This window comes from Somniosus microcephalus, chromosome 20, assembly GCF_052327205.1.
Source record: "Somniosus microcephalus isolate GS21.2 chromosome 20, FLI_Smic_1.0, whole genome shotgun sequence".
NCBI classification, from domain to species: Eukaryota; Metazoa; Chordata; class Chondrichthyes; order Squaliformes; family Somniosidae; genus Somniosus; species Somniosus microcephalus.
Window position 1 is genome coordinate 47,533,038 of NC_141006.1, and position 14,367 is coordinate 47,547,404.

General features: G+C 44.7%; 1 protein-coding gene and 1 pseudogene across 3 annotated transcripts in view; both read left to right on the forward strand.

Moving 5' to 3' along the window:
• The window catches only part of LOC147103205 (calcipressin-3-like), a 165,848-nt gene that overhangs the window by 85,469 nt on the left and 66,012 nt on the right, over positions 1 to 14,367 (forward strand). The window lies entirely within an intron of this gene.
• LOC147103206 (large ribosomal subunit protein eL27 pseudogene) lies at positions 690 to 4,671 on the forward strand (annotated as a pseudogene).

Sequence of the window (14,367 nt, forward strand, 5' to 3'; positions counted from 1 at the left end):
GATGTTCAGTCGATGAGTATATTCAAGACTGAGATCAATAGATTTTTGGGCACTAAGGGAATCGAGGGATATCGGAATAGGGCGGGAAAGTGGAGTTGATGTAGAAGTTCAGCCATGATCTTATCGAATGGCGGAGCAGGCTCGAGGGGCCGTATGGCCTCCTCCTATTTCTTTGTTTTTAAGCAGAGTTTGTTCTCCTTAGAGCAGAAAAGGTTAAGGCTAGATTTGACAGAGGTGTTCAAAATTATGAAGGGTTTTGATAGAGTAAATAAAGAGAAACTATTTCCACTGGCAGGAGGGTCAGCAACCAGAGGGCATTGATTTAAAGTAATTAGCAAAAGAACCAAAGGGGCGATGAGGAGAATTGTTTTATGCAGCAAGTTATGATCTGGAATGTACTGCTTGAAAGGGTGGTGGAAGCAGTGGGACTAATTGGATAGAAACAGGCACAATGCGCCAAATGGCTTCCTTCTGTGCTTTGAGTCTATGATGCGAAGAGTTCATCTTTTTGGTACTGGGGGGGCGCTAACGGGGCGCAAAGCAACTAGCACCCGGGCGCGGTGCTGCTAACGCCTCCCGCGAAATTCAGCGGGAGGTTAGTGGTAGCCGGTAGTGCCCCGCGGTGCTGCGCCTCCGGCGATGACGCCATCGCCGTGCACAGCGCCTTGCTCGCGCCCTGGCCACAAACTTGGCTCGCACCCCCTGGCCTACCGCCGGACGCTATGTCCGACAGGATCAGGGTGGCGTTTTTGCGGCCGGGGCGGCGATAATTCAAGGGCAGGTGCTGGGCGGCCACTTTTTAATTTATGCCCCCTAGTTCTGCGGGGTGCCGGCCGCGATTGGTCAGCCCGGCACTCCTCTTGAGTGCTGGGTTCTTTTCCCGGCACCCCGCAGGGCCCCGGTGCGTGCTGTGCTAGGCTCCTCCCCTTTAATCAAGGGAGGGAGGCCTGCAGTAACTTGGCGCGACGTGCCAGCGTGCGTGGCGCTGCTGCACTTAACGCTGCGATATTCAATGGGAGTGCCCCCAAGAGGGAGGGGGAGCGCTTCCATTGAATTTCGGGCGCGGGAGGCGCTAACTTTTCCGGGGTGCTAAGTTATCGTCCAAAGGGGTCACGAGCCAGTTTCCCCCCCTAGGTGTTTAAGTGATACATCCTGGGCTCTTGCCAGCTGTAATTGTGTTTTACATTAATCATTTTGAAAGAACTACAATTAAACTGATTATACAGAAAAATAAAATTAAATGTTGGGAACTAATGGAACTAGGTGAGAGCAATGACTCAGCCTGTTAATGGGGGAGCTGAGCTAATAGCAGTGGATGTTGTCATTGACCCAGGCTGTGTCAGTGATGCTCTTAATTCAATAACGTAAGCTAATGCAGTTCCCTCAAATTGCAGGCTCAGTGGCTCGTCCCAACCATCTCTCTTTGACTCTGCGTTTGAACAAAAAAAATGTAAAAATTGTATTGGGTGCAAAAATTCAAACTACGTTAAAGGTAATCCTAATTCTTTGTCTCTTTTTTCAAGGAATATTCTGATAGAACGACTCCCTGCATTAAAGTGAAGTGGTGATCTTGATTTTGCATTAATACAAAATGTGCCTTTTAATCTGGAATAAGATCAATGAGATGGAATTCCGCCAAACTTCACACCACACCCAAGCAGCAACATAAATACCACTGTAACAAAATAAACTTTATAAAGTTCCTAGGCAATTCACTGTGTAAACTTCATTTTTAACCTTTTTAATTTGGCAAACTGCCCCATCAGCTCTTTGCAGACATTAAAACAAAATGAACCAGTATCCGTACACTAGTGAGTGGAGCTCTACACATGTAAGATTGCAAGAGTTTTGCTTCCTTGGCCGGCAAGCGATGTGGAATTGGTACTGCTGGCTCCCCATTCACTCCAAGTAGGTACTGGTACCCCGAATAAAGCTGCATCATAACCAAAGGCTTTATGCTTAAAATAATACTTTTGGACAGTTTGGTCATTCGAGGCAAAATTAATATTTGGACATTCTACTGATTATTGAAATGACTGAATATTCAAGAATGGGGGCACACTCAATGTAACCGTTTACTTTGAAAGGCTGTGAATACAGTTTATCTGGAAATTGGAACAATGTTTTAACTGCCAATTTATTTTCAATCTGTATCTTAGTTGCCTGCTGTAAAACTAAAGATTTAAAGCGAATTACATTACAATTGTGTTGATCTGAATGAAAAGTGTGTGTGTGTGTATAAGTGCACCCTTTAACAGATAATTTGAGTCAGAAGTCGTGAGAATCAATTTTGTTCAAGTTTGACATTTTAAATGGCTATCTGTCCTAGTGTGGCATCCTGTGCTATGGAGCAATAGGTTATGGGTTCACCCCTGTGACCTTCACAAATCTTGTTTATTACCAATATTAACCATTCTGTGAAACTTCCATTTACCTCACAACAGCTGGCTTCAGAGAGGCACAGCGGAGGCTTGGGAGGAATTTGCTCCCCCTTTTGTATGGGTTGCTGCACGGCAGGGAGAGACCGGAGGAGAAAAGAGGCTTAAAATTACTTTATTATACTGTACTTTTTTTTTTAAAGATATCTGAAAAGAAAATATTTGTTCTCAACCTTTTTTCCACCCTTTTTTGATAGTCATTCACTCTTGCAAAAGGGGAATTAATGTTGAACCTTGTACCAGTTTAAAGTTTTCTTTTGATATTTTGAACTGTATCAGACAATTGGATTTTTCTGTGGATTAAATATGTACAAATGAGAGAGTTTTTCAAATCTGCTACTTGCTTAATTTCAGTTTGGAATTCATAGCTGCAGTCATCTTAGTACAGGTCAACTATCCCTTATCCGCACTTCCGAAATTCGAAAAGCTCTGAAAACCGAAAGTTTTTTCGTGGAGCGTCTCTCGGAGCTTGCATGGGAGTTTGCAGATTACTGCGTGGCCGTGTGCAACTTTGAGGAAACATTGCTGTTAACTATTTCTTTATAGTAATCTGGTTACCTAGCCAGGTTACTAGTGGTGTAGTTGTAGGGTGAACCCGACGGCTGCCTCTTGTCCATTTATAAGCATTATTATCCGTTCTGAAATCCGAAAAATTCCGAAACACAGCTGGCCCCAAGGGTTTCGGATAAGGGATCGTGCACCTGTATTGGCACAGTAGTACTCAGTCAATATTGAATTATCTGGATTTTTGGAGTTTTATGTGGAGCTGCTCTTTGATGCATATGTAACTCAGATATCATCATTGCATCTCCCTAGTGCTTTGGAACCTCAAAATATGAGTGTTGTGGTGGAGTGAAAGAGATCAAGAGCAATCTGTAACTGAAAGAAAAATGAGGATTTTTGTTAACCATAACAGCTATTGTTGGATGTACGGTGCTGTCTTGAACCAACTAGTCATTGTTTAAACATAAAGCTCTTATTATGACCATTGAAATTGATGTTTATCGTAAAACCATCACTGTTACTGAAGCTGTTGTCTCAGCAGCAAGCACCAGAGTGTGTCAGTGTTTTACTTTAACTAGGACATCTGTGGTAGCTATCGGGGCAGTTTCTTAATTTTATTGGGTTTGATGTTTCTTTCTAAACCCACCATTTTTCCCCAGTAACTGTAGTAATGTCTGGAGGTGGCTGCCTAAATCTAGCTGCATAATTCTATTACATGAAATTAGAAACCATTTTAAACTGTGATGCATAAGACTGTCAGCTGTTTATCAAGGTGACAAGAAGGACAGCGTTCACTATGTATTGGTCCCTGCTGATGCATGGGCAAATAGGATTATCTTAACTGCAAGGTTGTTTGTTCTGTATTGGGCATACATGTGTGCTCTCTTGCCAAACTGGCAATAAGATGAATGACTGACTGAAGGATGAGACAAGGTCAAGCCTGACCATATCCTAACCAGTTCTCAATTGCTTGTTGTTGCTATTTAAATCACAAGCAAATTTTATTTAAATATTATTTCCCAAACCAAAAGCTGTTTTTAATCTGTTATCAGTGTTGTAATGACATCACAACCTCCAATGAGGTATCCTGAATGAATCTTTGCTCTAATTCGCTACTAATTTTAGTAATATCATAATTTCACAAAAGTAACTTTGCACAATTTATGTTTTTTGGATGCATTGTGGAGTTTTGTGTGCATGACCACCACTGTGGCCATTGAGCAGCAGTAGCTGAAATGGGAAAGTTTATGAAACCTGGGGAGGTGGTTCTGGTGCTGGCTGGCCGCTATGCTGGACGCAAAGGTGTCATTGTAAAGAACATCAATGGTGGGACCTCTGACAGGCCTTACAGTCATGCCCTTGTTGCTGGAAATGATCATTACCCTCGTAAAGTGACTGCTAAAATGGGCAAGAAGAAGGTGGCCAAGAGGTTCAAGATCAAGTCCTTTGTGAAAGTGTACAACTACAACCACCTAATGCCAACCAGGTACTCACTCAGTTGACATTCCCCTCGATAAGACCATTGTGAACAAGGATGTTTTAGGGATCCTGCTTTGAAGCGTAAAGCCAGATGGGAAGTCAAAGTAAAGTTTGAGGAAAGGTACAAGACAGAAAAAATAAATGGTTCTTCCAGAAGCTCCAATTCGAAATCAATATAAATAAATATTCATTTAAAATGTTTTGCGGGGGGGGGAAACAATTATACAGCTTTCGCATCTCCACAGTTTAATGATTAAATCTTTGTGTAGTGGAGATAGCAGAGACCCTGTTTAATCATTTGTTTTATTTGGAAAAAATTAATCCCCATGTGCCACCTGCCATTCCCCAAATGAGGGCCAGACGAACAGTTTGCTTCCAGACGTCTGCCAATAAATTTCTTGTCCTTCCTGTAGTAAAGTATTTGCTATCCACTCAACTGCTATTCACCATCCCCCTGTTGAAGCAATGTGTTGCAGTGCCACTCTGCATGTCTGAGGCTATTTCTGCGAAAAGCAGCTGTTTTGGGGTAAATTTGAGAGTGAGTTGATGCTTGCAGGTCTGTGCTTTACAATTGGCAGATGGTGTACCAGTGCATGGGCACAGCACGCTACATGTTGACATGCCAATATGCTGTGCCATAGAGTAGTCGTTTGCAGTTCACCTCTGAGGTCTATGTGTTGTGTTTCCAATCTCCATCATGCTGTTGCAGAGAGCTGCCAACAAAGCCCAGAAGGGGAAAAGGGAATGAAAATGAGTTATATTCAGAACCTAAACACGAGTTCAGCCATTCGGCCCATTTAACGTCCTATGCCATTTTGTGGGCCATGGCAGCTCCATCCTAAATCCGTGTGTTTTCTCTATATCCCTTAATACTGTTATTTCCCAAGTAAGTATCTATCTCCCTTTTAAACATCTCCAGTTACTTTGCATCTATAGCCTCCACATTCTCATAACTCTTTGTGGTCAGGGAATTTTTTCCTGGATTCGATTTTAACTGGTTTAACTCAAATTTTAAGATGATCAAAATAATTGATCAAAGTAAAATAAAATCTCTGATCTTCCTTGATGTATTTAATTCTGAGCTAAAACCCATCAAAATACTTCTTCATTGTGTGTTAGGTTTTCTATATATGTGGACGGTGTAAGGCCATTGATGAAAGTGAGAGTATGTTTAATCTGAGACTTTTTTAGGTAGCTTAAAGTTGCAAATGTCATCTTCTAAATTAATGAAAAATAAATCTTTAACTTAGAATGTTCCTGATAACTGAATACAACAGCTGAGTGTGTCTAACTCAAATATTTTTCTGAAAATGATCATGTTCTGCATAGTGAAAGGATTTGCAGTTCAGAATTCTACGCCAATATTGACCTGTTTAATAAGTTTATTGATGCAGTTGAGGTAAGCCACTGGCTGCATTATGTTCACTGGCGTATTCAAATTACTTTTGCAGGAAACATCAGCATAGTTCGTAATAGGAAGTTTGATGCAGAAACAGCATAATTTATGGCGTGCATCACTGCTCATGCCGATCTAAGACATTCTAGACCATTGGCATACTCTAGACTGTCCTTTCCTTTATACACCCTGCATGTTTTGACAAGCACTCTTACGGTAACACTATTCCTTTTTTTTTGCGTCCGTTGAGTAATTTTATTTTTTCTCTCCCTGTAACAGTAAGCACTATATTCCCAGTCCTACAACTACGACTCCTGGTAGGTATATTCCCCAGACTTAATGACCTACTCTAGGTTGCACGTTTAAACATTCGATGAACAATACTTTTGTAAAGAAAGCTAACAAAAACATAAAATGCTGGAGATACTTGGGTCAGGCAGCATCTGTGGAGAAAGGGGGGAAAAAATAGCGTTTCGTGTATAACCCTTCGTCAGAACTGGCAAACATTAAAACATTGTCTTTTTTCCATTCTCCACAGATGCTGCCTGACCTGCTGAGTATTTCTAGCATTTTCTGTTTTTGGGTTTCTAGTATTTGTAGTTTTTCATTTTATCTTTGTGTATAGTTTAGTTGTTTAATATTCTACCATTTTAAGTTCATAAGATAGTTACAGATGAGCGAGGCTATTTGACTCATTTTACCATGTTTCAGGATTTTAAAAAAAAAATCTCATTGTGTCCCCCCCCCCGCCATGATATCATCTAATTGCCTCTTGAATAAGTCTAAGGCTTCTACCGCCACTATCCTATCCAGAAGGTAATTGCAAGGGTTGATCACTCTTCATTTTTAAAAAAAGCAGTTCCTGACATCTGCCCTAATATTCCTTTCACCAGTTTTAACCTATTTTTTTTTTAGTATTCTAGCATATCTTGAAATACTTTTAGATTAATCTTTTTTATGTCTTTTAATATCTCACACTTGTTCCCTGAGACTCCCTCTTTCAAGGTTACAGAGTTCTAGTTTCTCCCATCTTTCCTAGTAACCCAATTCTTTGATGCGAGGGCTCAGCCTTTTGGATTTTCTCTGCACTGCCTCCATGACTTAAATATTTTCCTTACATCCTGGCGACCAAAACTGAACTCCGTACTCAAGCTGAGATCTGACCACGGCACTGTACAGTTCTAGCATGACATCTTCCAACTTGTACATATTTAACATTACAATGCAGTTGAGCATTCTGTTTGCGTTGTTTTATTAACTACTGGGTGGTAATTTAATGTTAAATCCTGAATCAAATATCACCCAGAGTATAAATACTGTATAAATGCAAATCGTTATTTATTTTCTGTCTGTTTTTCTGTCTGTCTGCCTCTGTCTTTCTTTGTCTGTCTCTATCTTTCTTTGTCTGTCTGTCTTTCTTTGACTGTCTCTCTGTCGAAGAATTTCCTGATATCACTCTAAATTTTCCTGTTACTTGTGTGGGGCCCCTTGTTCTACTCGAGTGGGGGGAGGGGTGGAAAAGCTCCAATTTATCAAGCCTTTCTTCGTATTTGTATTTCCTCATACCGGGCAGCATCCTAGTAAATCTGCATTTTACTCTCTCTAAAGCTTCAATAAGCTTCCTGTAATGTAGAGCCCAATACCGCACACATACTCTCAATGAAGTCTTACTATGGCTTTATATAGGATCATCATTATCTGTTATATTCTATACCTCTTGTGATAAAACCAAGAATCCCATTAGCTTTTTTACAGCCTTATCAACCTGAGGTCTTGCCTTTAATGTCCTGTGAACCTGTACCCCCAAATCCCTCTGCTTTTTCCTTAGCAACAAGCCATTCAGAATATAAATACTGCTGTTATTTCTTACCAAAATGCATCATCTCACACTTGCTGACCATCTGCCACTTTTTAGTCCACTCCCCATGTCATAAATCTCATCATCGGGAAACTACCTATGAAATAACACTGGACGGCCAGCTGGTGGCACCGTCCAAGGAGTATAAATACTCGGGCGTTGGCCCCAGCTTTCCAGGGACATTTTGTAAAGACGAGGAGCTAGTGAAGTACAACTAGACCTCCATGTTCTGAAACAAGTTGATTGAAGCCTTGCTTTATGCTCAAACCAAGTGCGGAGTGAGTTTTATTACGTCACCCCATCTTCTCAATATCCCTTTAGTCTTCTAAAGAATTAACTATACCTATTTATACTGGTAGCATTTGCAGATTTCGACACCACAGTGAATAGAAGTGGCCCCAGAACTGAAAGCTGTGGGACAACACTACCCATTTCCAACTACTCTGAATGCCGACCCTTAACTCCTACCCTCTCCTTGGGTTACTGGTTTTGTTAACTGAAAGATCGGACTGTCCTTTTGATTAAAAAATCAAATAGGCTAATTTCCTTGTAGTTACATCTGTTCTTAAATAATGCAAAAGAAATGGGTTGTTGTATTGGAGCATTTGGTGTTGATGATGAAAAATGGCCCATATTGCCCAGGTATGTCTTGATGTTTTGTATCATTTCTTTCTTCACTATACTACATATGCAATCGACATGGGAGTGTCAGTTACAACATCTAATGGGTTAAAAACTGGTTATTTTTCAGGAGTTCTTTAGGAATTCTAATGACTGACCACACAAAAGGCTAACTTTGAACTCCTAGCTTGGGTAGGTGATAGAATGTACTGTTACAAAAAGTTTTGCAAGAAAAAAATTGACTGAATTGTTTTAGTCTCTGTAATTGGTAAAAGAACTAGAGGTGACATGAGGAAAACATTTTTTACACAGCGAGTTGTTATGATCTAGAATGTACTGCCTGAATGGGTGGTGGAAGCAGATTCAATAATATCTTCAAAAGGGAATTGGATTAATACTTGAAAATTTGCAAAGCTATGGGGAAATATCAGGGGAGTGGGACTAATTGGAGAGCTCTTTCAAAAAGCCGGCACAGGCACAATGGGCTGAATTGGCCTCCTTCTGTGCTGTATCATTCTGTGATTCTATATCAAGGGAGCTTAGTATTTTAGCATGAGATTACATTGAGGATTACTGTAAATGGGATGATAATCTGTCAGTGGAATAGAGAAAAGATACACCTTCTAGATCATGGGGGATGGAGGAAGCTCCACTTAAGGAACTGCTGTTAAGCTGTTCAGAAAGAAGACTTTTGTAAGGACCCAATTTGTGATGAGCACAAAAAAGGAGACTAAGGGCTAGATTTTCGGGGAGCCGTCAGGCGGGGTTTCAGGCGTGTGTGGGGGGGGAAATCCCGAATTTGGGGGTCCCGACACCATCCCGCCCAAAACCCCACCCCACGTAAGTTTCAGGGGCGGCGGGTACCCGCCCCGCACTGGGACCCACCGAAACCAGGCGGGAAGGGATTAGTGCCAATTAACTGCCTGTTAACAGGTAGTTAACGGGCAGTTTTTAGCCTAATCCCTATTTTGAGGGGTTTCGTGTGGGTTTCCCGACGACTCCAAAACACGCCAGGTTAGAGCAGGCGGGACGTTGGGTTGAAGGAGTTGGAGGGGCCGCGATGTCGGTGCTCAGGTGAGTGATGGGTGCATGAGTGTAAAGGTAAGTGTGTTTGGTGTGTCTAAAGTGTGTAAAGAACTTTTACTTACCTGTACTTACCTTTACAGCCTTTCTTCCTGTAGCCGTCGGGAGCCCATCACTCACCCGGAACTTAAAGCTGAATGGCTGCGATCTGACAAAAGTGACAGCCTTCAGCTTTGAGTGCCGGTAAGAGTTCTAACTGAGTCTGTGCAGAATGACTCATGGTAGAACTCAGAGTGTCAATGTTTCACAGCTTCAAACAGCTGTAAAACACTGATATTTCATCTGTCAAGAACTCTTGACAGATGAAATTGCAGTCTGTGACATCACCTGTTGCCGGGTGGCCCTTAATTGGCCTGCTGAGCCCGCTGGGCGGGCTCAACAAGGTCAATCAAGGGAAAATCACGCGGATTGGCCGGACGTCGAAGTAGGCGGGTCAAAAACCCGAAAGGGGAAGTCCCGCCTTCTTCCCGACAGGTTCGGGAAAATCTACCCCTAAGTTTCCTGAAGGCAGTGGAGATTTGGTAGTTCCAGAGAAGATAGTGAGACCAAGAATGTCAGCAGACTAATGTGGTAGCTGTTGGTTGGAATTGAGACCTTTTCTTGGCATGAAGGACATTAACATCTGGAATAATCAATAATAAACTGAGAATTTAGAGAAATTGGACTTTTTTTGCAGCAATGAAGTTTATTTTAAAATCTCGCAGGCAAAATTACAAAAACACATACTTTCTGTGAAGTCTGTAACTATAACTTTTTTGCCTACTAGTGTGATTAGGATTGACAGAGGAATGGAATGTGTATATTCTATCTTGCTGTGTAATTTGTAGTCATGTTTCTAAATATAGCTACAAAAATCACACCTATAATGACCAGTCCAGAGAGAAAGACAGAGCAGCAACCCCCTCCAACTGATGGTATTGAGCAATAATTTTTTTCCATTTTAGAATATCCAGTTGATCCCTTGACATTTTCATGATCCCAAATAGAGTTCTAGATTTTTTTGTGATGGACAAGTCACAAGGAACTGGCAGTAAGCATGTAGCAACTGCTTCTGTTTAAAATTAATTGGATCGTTTGGGCTGTTTTGAGGTTTTACTATCAGGAATGACTGAACAGGCTGGGCTCAAGAGAAGGTTGAGAGTTGACCTGATAGAGATCTTTAAAATTCTGAAGGGGTTCAATAGGGTAGATGTAGAGAAGATGTTACCACTTATGGGGGAGTCCAAAACTGGGGGCCATACATATAAGATAGTCATTAATAAATTCAGTAGGGAATTCAGGAGAAACTTCTTCACTCAGAGAGTGGAACTTGCTACCACATGGAGTACTTGAGGCAAATAGCATGGATGCATTTAAGGGGAAGCTAGATAAGCTAGAAAGGAATAGAAGGATATGCTGATGGGGTTAGATGAAGGGTGGGAAGAGGCTCGTGTGGAGCATAAACGCCAGCATGGATCTATTGGGCCGAATGACCAATTTCTGTGCTGTAAATACTTTGGTATGTTCCCTCGTTCTGGATTACACTAATAAAGGGAAGAGTTTTTCTATATTCACCATGTTGGTTCCCTTCATTATTTTAAACACCTCAAAAAGACCATAATTCACACCTATAATGACCAGTCCAGAGAGAAAGACAGAGCAGCAACCCCCTCCAACTGATGGTATTGAGCAATAATTTTGCTCAGTGGGCAGGATACTAAGATGGGGGGGTCAATTTTCTGGCAGCCGTCGGGCGGCTTTCCAGGCGGCCGGGGGCCAAAAAAGCGGGTCAGGACTCCCCCCCCCCCACCCACCGCCTGATTCCCCGCCCTGTCCGACCTTCGGACCGCCGTTTCACCGCGACCCACTTCAGTCCCGGCCGCCGCTGGCGGGACTGGTCGTCGGCACACTAATGACCAATAATTACCTTGTTGAAGTAGATTTTCCGGGGCCGTTGCGACTTTGGGGCTTTCCCCACATCAAACACGCCTGCGGGGAACCCCGCTGATGAGACCTGGCGTAAAAACAGTTGGCTTGCTAGCGGTCAGCTGCAGGTCAATCGGAGAAGCTGCGATTTAAAGGGACAGCACTTGTATGTTGAAGGACCTTGTTGTTGCAGATTTGGGGCTACTTCTTCAAGGCTTAGGCACAGCTGTGAAAGGTTGGAGCCTCACACACTTCTCCAATGCGATCTCCTGGGAAGCCCCTCTCGCCACCCTCACTCAGTGCTTCCTCAGCGGAGGCATCTACCAGAAGCATGGGATGCTTTTTTTTCCTTCCCTTCTTGCCATTAGAGGATCTCCAGCAGCAGAGGCGGCAGCAGCAGAACCAGGAACAGCAGGATCAGCAACAGGAGCACCAGGCTGCTGCTCACTCACCTGAAGCTGCACAGGCCAGAAGGGGCCAGTGCTTGGAAGTGGCTTGAGAGCACCTTGCTGCGCTTTAGGGGGCCATGGGGACCCGTTTCTGCACTGGCAGTCCTACTCAGAAGGACTTCCATGAAGATCTGGTTTCTCGGCTCAACAGATGGCCAACGCTCCTCAAGAGATGTCATTCTGTTATGAGCACTCACCATGTTTTCCATACCCTGGCGAGTTATCTCCTCCATGGAGGTTGCCAACCTTTCCATGGTGATGCGTTCATGCACCAATGACTCCACAAAGGCTCTGCTCATGGTCGCTATGGACTCCTCCATTCGCTCCACACTCGCAGTGACCCTGGAGACAAAACCTGCCAGAGACTCCTGCATCTGTGCATGGAGATCCATCACCTCTTCTCTTGTGAATGGACCCAGAGGCAGAGGGTCGACATGCAGCGCAGCTGAGCTGGCAGAGTCCTGCGCCCTCCAACGAGGACTCACCACTGCTGTCCCTGTCTCCAGAATCTGCTGAGGCTCACTTGTGAGCTGTGAAACACCAGGTGACAACACTACTCTATGTCCCGAAGGTCCCCCAGAGGTGTGAGTGTCTGCGCTGGTGCTGGGTGCGCTTACTTCTGCTGACGCTGCGCCCTCAGAGGTTGGAGCTTCCTCGAGGAGTCTGGCTGCACAGCCTCTTCCTCCTCCACAGTGAGGACGGGGGTTCTGGATGGTACTGTGGGGGAGTTAAGGAAGGAGTTAGAGATGTAATGCCAAGGTTCTTCTGGTGACTCCCAGCGAGTTGGCATCTGCTGACACCTGCATCCATGCAGCATTGGTCTCAGTGGGAGGCCTCTTCCTCCCTGACCTTGGGAAGAGGACCTCCCTGTGGGCCCTAACCCCATCCAATAATGCCTGCAGTGAAGCCTCGTCGAATTTGAAGGCAGCTCGGGGTCTGACACTGGCCACAGCTGCTGAAGGCTCCTCTGCCATCCTGTATGGTTCGTTTGGAAGCCTTCAGAGGATGCAGTGCTTGCTATGGACCTTGAAGGCACCACGAATGATGACATAATTCTGTGGGGATTTCTGACTAGAATTGGACAATTAGCAAGGCTTCCCACATGCTGGGAATTAATTGGCCACTTGAGGGAAAATTGCGTGGAGCTGGCTGACACTTTGGCCCCGATTTTCGGCTTGTGTGGGAAATGGTCGGGTTTCCCCGAATGTGGGGTTTCTGACGCACATAAAAAAGTGTCAGCCAGCTCCACGCAATTTTCCCTCAAGTGGCCAATTAATTCCCAGCATGTGGGAAGCCTTGCTAATTGTCCACTTCGAGTCAGAAATCCCCACAGTATGATGTCATCATTCGTGGTGCTTTCAAAGTGTCCAGCAAGCTTCTCCCCTCTGCAGGCTTCTCAGCCACTCTTGCACAGTGGCAGAGGAGCCTGCACCAGCTGCTGCCAGAGGCCGAGCTGCCTTCAAATTCGACGAGGCTTCACTGCAGGCATTATTGGATGGGGTTAGGGCCCACAGGGAGGTCCTCTTCCCTAGGTCAGGGAGGAAGAGGCCTCCCACTGAGACCAATGCTGCATGGATGCAGGTGTCAGCAGATGCCAACTCGCTGGGAGTCACCAGAAGAACCTTGGCATTACATCTCTAACTCCTTCCTTAACTCCCCCACAGTACCATCCAGAACCCCCGTCCTCACTGTGGAGGAGGAAGAGGCTGTGCAGCCAGACTCCTCGAGGAAACTCCAACCTCTGAGGGCGCAGCGTCAGCAGAAGTAAGCGCACCCAGCACCAGCGCAGACACTCACACCTCTGGGGGACCTTTGGGACATAGAGTAGTGTTGTCACCTGGTGTTTCACAGCTCACAAGTGAGTCTCAGCAGATTCTGGAGACAGGGACAGCAGTGGAGAGTCCTCGTCGGAGGGTGCAGGACTCTGCCAGCTCAGCTCAGCTGCGCTGCATGTCGACCCTCTGCCTCTGGGTCCATCCGCAAGAGAAGAGGTGATGGATCTCCATGCACAGATGCAGGAGTCTCTGGCAGGTTTTGTCTCCAGGGTCGCTGCGAGTGTGGAGCGAATGGAGGAGTCCATAGCGACCATGAGCAGAGCCTTTGTGGAGTCATTGGCGCATGAATACATCACCATGGAAAGGTTGGCAACCTCCATGGAGGAGATAACTCGCCAGGGTACGGAAAACATGGTGAGTGCTCATAAGAGAATGACATCTCTTGAGCGTTGGCCATCTATTGAACAGAGAAACCAAACCTTCATGGAAGTCCTTCTGAGTAGGACTGCCAGTGCAGATACGGGTCCCCATGGCCCCCTAAAGCGCAGCAAGGTGCTCTCAAGCCACTTCCAAGCGCTGGCCCCTTCTGGCCTGTGCAGTTTCAGGTGAGTGAGCAGCAGCCTGGTGCTCCTGTTGCTGATCCTGCTGTTCCTGGTTCTGCTGCTGGAGATCCTCTAATGGCAAGAAGGGAAGGAAAAAAAGGCGTCCCATGCTTCTGGCAGATGCCTCCGCTGAGGAAGCGCTGAGTGAGGGTGGCGAGAGGGGCTTCCCAGGAGATCGCATTGGAGAAGTGTGTGAGGCTCCAACCTTCCACAGCTGTGCCTGAGCCTTGAAGATGTAGCCCCAAACCTGCAACAAC